Genomic DNA, 5,000 nt, shown 5'->3' on the forward strand with positions numbered 1-5,000 from the left:
TATATTATCAATTTCTTACCCACTTTACTGGATGAGAATTTCTTGAGTGGCAAAATTCAGCTTTCATTACCAAAAATATACTTACACAATTAATGAGCCACCCTATAAAGTCCTATCTTGATTCTGTCTGTGGCAGAAGCCTGAATGTAAAAGTACCTAACAAGTAGCTAAATCTATTATAACTCTCTACTATAAGTAGTAATGTGACCACATAATGATAACCTCCCGTCCTCCCCTTAGGTAACATGGGCACATGATAAGACTTAGCATTACACTGTATATGCATATGTGCATATGTGTCTATAGGTCAGATGGGGGATAGGGGCAGTCAGTATTTTGGTAGTACTTTGACATATCTTATCCAAAATAAATACTCACATCCAGTCCATAAGTAGTGCATGTGTGCATACAAGTACCTAGGCTATTCACATAATAAATGTACAGTCATGTGATTTTGCCACCTCAATGTAAGCATACTCCCCCCATAAAAGTAAGTATGCATACATATAGAAAAGTTATATTCCCTTTTGTTGAAAATATTTTTGACTTCATGAAAATTATTAATAATACCTTACATATTTTAATATTGCCCTTGACCAAGCTTGGGATAATAAAGTGTAGGATTTTTCTTTCAGAAAAGGCTTGAAAAGAAAACCCTGAAGAATTAGATAAGTTGGCAGCCTACGAAGGGTCTCAGAATTTCCCTTAAATTGTTAAATTTAAAAATTTCTTACCAGGCTTACAGCAACTTTCTAATTTGTTCACTTGCCTTTTTGTGTACTTTTTTTTTTTTTGATGCTTTCCAATGAGGAAAACTTAAAGACTGCACCTACCCTTGGGGGTATGTTATGAGAGGGTTTCAAAAAGTTCAAAGAAAAAGTCCATAGCTAAAAATCATATGGAAGGATTTTGACTTCAATGCACCTGAACATTCTTGTACCAACATATTATACTGTGTTGAAATGTGAACCCTTAAATGCAGATAATAACTCATCACTACCAGTTGGAAGTCAGACACCTTCAAGCAACATGGAATCCACCAAAAATTGAGGCCAGGACAAACATTAAATTCATGGTTAAATTCAGTTGGGAGAACAGGCAAATCATTGATGCTCTGGTACAAGTTTATGGTAACAATGCCTCAAGGAAATCAACAACCTACAAATGGATAAGTCAATTCAGAAGTGGAAGGAATGAAATTGAAGAGAAGCCCTATAGCAGCAGGCCATCAACGTTAGTTTGTGAGGAAACATTGATGCTGTACGCAACATGATTGAAAAGGATAGACAAATAACCACTGAATCAGTAGCAGACACACTCAACATTTCTATGGGTTCTACACACACAATTCTGGTGGAGAGTTTCTGGTTAAGCAAGCTCTCCGCTTGATGGGTCCCTAGGCTGTTGTGCAAACAAGGGTAGATTTTTCAATGACAAAATTCAAATAAAAGCAGTGGCTGCCCAATAGTGGAGGTGGACCAGTCAAAGCAAAATCTGAGCAGGGGAAAAGTCATGGCCATGTTTTCTGGGATACAGAGGTGATTTTGCTGGTTAACTTCCTTGAGAGCAAGAAAACAATTACATCTGCATATTATGAAAACGGTCCAAAAAAGGTCTCAGAAAAATGCCCTGGAAAGCTCCATCAATGCATTCTCTTCCACCAAACCAATGCACCTGCTCACATTGGTCTTCTGACCTTACAGCCCCGAGTTAGTCACATCCAACTTTTTTTTGTTTCCAAAATTTGAAAAAAAACATTGAAAGGTACCAATTTTCCCTTGGTTGAGGATGTAAAAAGAGCTGCTCTGACATGGTTCAGATCACAAGAACCTTAATTTTACTCTGACGGACTTAAAGGCTGGTATCAACATTTGCAGAAGTGTATTGATCTTAATGGAGCATATGTTGAAAAATAAACATCATAACTGAAACCATTTTTTCATACTGTCCTTTTTCCACAAACTTTTTGAAGCCCCCTCGTACAAACAGAAGTTGGTTGCTCGCTATTTGATTTTATTTGCGTCTTGGAATTAGACAACCCTTATAATCACGTCCTGCCAACACACGTGTGAACATGCAACCTTTGAAGACTTTAGTCATAAAATTTATAATAGTAACGTAATGTTATATTTCATCGTTGAATAGTTGTCAATAAATCTTGCAAGAAGAGTTTGTACTGTTACATCGATAACCTGAATGTCTTAAAATCATTTACCACACACAATATCAACTTTTATAGCAGCAATAATTTCTTTCTTTTTTTGGATTTTTAAGGGGAAATTGAAAATTACAGAGATAACATACCATAAAACTCATATTCATTAGGGAGAGCTCATTCTCTACATTTAATAATAAGTATCTAGGTAAAGCAATACTAAGACAGGTTAGGTTCTGGGTTTTTAATAGTATTAATGATCAATCCTTTCCCATAATATGGTAGGAGGTGTGTGTATGAATTAGATGAAGACAGAAGTGATTGTTTAGTACACTTATGTGCCAATGTGGAATGTCTCTTAACCAAAAGAGATCAGGAAATAATTAAAGTGCACGCATTGCTGCAGTAGAATTGCTATAAAACTCTGAACTAATAGATTTTTTTAAATGAAAGCATAAAAATGGGGTTTAGGCTGACTTTAGCTTGAGAACTAATGCCATAAGAACCATAAGACTTTAAAAATATATAGTATCATAGAATGTATAGGTGCCATTGTAATTCGAATCTACAATCACCATGGCATTTATAGATACCATCATTTAGTATTAGATTAACCCAATAATAAGTGGGCATATATTTGCCTAATTTCACTCCTGCCAGCAAAATAAGAAGTACCCACAGCTCCCCACTGTGAAATTTCTTGAGGCGCAATGCCATGCTGAACCTCTCAGTGATTTTCACAAACCCTATTCAAAGGGGTGACAAAATAAGGATCTGCATTTTTTTCTTTTTCCTTTGATGAAGTCAAGAAAAATATGTGTAGTTACAAATGAAACTAAAAAGCGTAAATATAAACATAACATGTACACTTAACCCAATCCGGTGAGAAGTGGCAACCCCCTACGCTGGGCCTATGCAATATTGCATCGGGAACGTCACACTGGTGTATCGCCCCATCATCAGGCATTTAGCCATGTCACACGGGTGTGACACACCCTCATCATTGGGTTAATGCCGTGATAGGACGTCTATGTCATCATTGGGTTAATGCCATGATAGGATGTCTTCTGTCATGTCAGAAATAATTTGACGATGCGATATCACATCTTCAGTTGCGAATGGGTTAAGAGCTTAACCATTATTTCTAGTCCATTTGAATATTATTTAAAAATAGGCTAGCTTGATCCTTATAATTTCTTATTTCTTTGAAAGGGAATCCCTACAGTTTTCACTTCTAGTATAAATTCTAGTGAGACAGAACTTCTACACCTCCCTAACAATTTCTTGTTATCTAGCCAGAAAACACACAATGGAGATTTGTTGGCTTCAGAGTAGAGGTCATGCCAATTGCTTGAGCCTGTATCACTGTCAGGTTTGACATAAGACTCTAGGCCTTACATTACAGATCACAGGAAGTTTCAAATTAATTTTGATAGAACACAACCAATATAATTGCAAAATTCCTCCTAGTAATTTTTGAACCTGTGATCTAACACTCATGAAACAAACTGCCATATGCTTAAAAGAAATTGTGGGATCATAAATCACTGATCCATAAAAACTAATTAAACCCGTTTTGATAGTCTTATTATGCAAAATTTGCACAATTGTACTGTTAACAGTTTTCTCCTCAGTAATGCACATATCATGTTTAAATCGCATGATGTCATGGCTAAGTCATATTGTCCTTTTTTCAAAAGGAACTGTCCTATCCCGAAAGCCATTGAAGGTGTCTCCTATACGTTTACCTGTTTGGCAGGATGAAAACTAAAAACAAGAGTACTCAACCTACAAAAGTTTAGCATGAAAAAATACATCCTACCCTTAAAGTGATGGTAAACTGGTATTCTTCATATTCATTACTTCCCATATAGATGAAAAACAGTTCTAATATTTACAGGACTTTAAAAAGGACAATACAATTAGCACAATCAGACTGGGATTACAATTGTAGGCCTTCCATCACATATCATAAGTAATCAATAATACCAATGAATAACAATATCATGAGGCAAATTTCCGGATTGAACATCTAGTTCCGATGTTAAATATTTCCGAATCAATACCAGGTTGTGGATTTCATCATCTTTTGGTCGTGAATAATAATAATTAAACTGTTTGGCATCATATCCAAATTTGCTTGTTTATGATATGCACTGCACCTCCCTCCCATCCATAAAAGAGAAGAGAAAAGCAGTTAGAACAGTGTTTGGTTACTGAATACGTAATCATTGTACTGGTATGAAAATTGACAAGAAGTACGATCATTTAATGAAACACATATTCACCTTATAACCGATGCCAAATAAAAAAGAAAAGGCTACATTGAATGAGCTGACAGACGGTGCGGGGACCTGACGTTCCCAGACGAGCTCTGCCTCAAGACTGACTGCGAGTGCGAGTCTGCGAGTGACTGACTCTTCACAACACACGGCCCCCTACCCCACCCCACCCCCACCCCCACCCCTCTCAATCCCATCCACAGATCTTATTGGGTAGGAAATGTTATAATAATCACTCACACATTCGCATGAAGAAATCACGGCCATTATTCTATTTAGTATCTAAATTCTTTTAAAATACCGATTACTAACAGAATTGCAGCTGGACCGGGTTTGCTGTTTTGTTTTTGTTTACTTTTTTGGCCTTGACAGTTCGAACACCTTGCTGTCCTGTCCAAATACATATTGTCATGTAATTTGTATTATCATGCGGCTATAAGTTATTACAATATTCCGCAAAGTGTACTTTTAACAAATCTACGAACATCGAAACGATTTATCAAATATTGCATATTATTTCGGTTGGATTGCTAATAATAGCAGGCTGAGACTTCTGGAGAGAC

The 5,000-nt window shown here is 36.4% G+C and overlaps 2 protein-coding genes across 2 annotated transcripts in view; one reads left to right on the plus strand and one right to left on the minus strand.

Moving 5' to 3' along the window:
• Window positions 1-4,584, minus strand: part of LOC122258221 (acyltransferase PGAP2) — a gene marked incomplete in the record, with an annotated part of 34,098 nt that extends 29,514 nt beyond the window's left edge. Inside the window, 1 exon segment of the mRNA XM_086538570.1 lies at window positions 4,444-4,584.
• A 63-nt stretch (window positions 4,585-4,647) lies between these two features.
• The window catches only part of LOC122242582 (vezatin), a 30,506-nt gene continuing 30,153 nt past the window's right edge, over window positions 4,648-5,000 (plus strand). Inside the window, exon 1 of the mRNA XM_086538205.1 lies at window positions 4,648-5,000. This exon is cut by the window's right edge and continues 66 nt beyond it. The gene's annotated coding sequence lies outside the window, so the exon portion shown is untranslated.

This window comes from Penaeus japonicus, unplaced genomic scaffold (genome assembly GCF_977035675.1).
Source record: "Penaeus japonicus unplaced genomic scaffold, GWHDUDI00000001_assembly GWHDUDI00000007, whole genome shotgun sequence".
Lineage (NCBI taxonomy): Eukaryota > Metazoa > Arthropoda > Malacostraca > Decapoda > Penaeidae > Penaeus > Penaeus japonicus.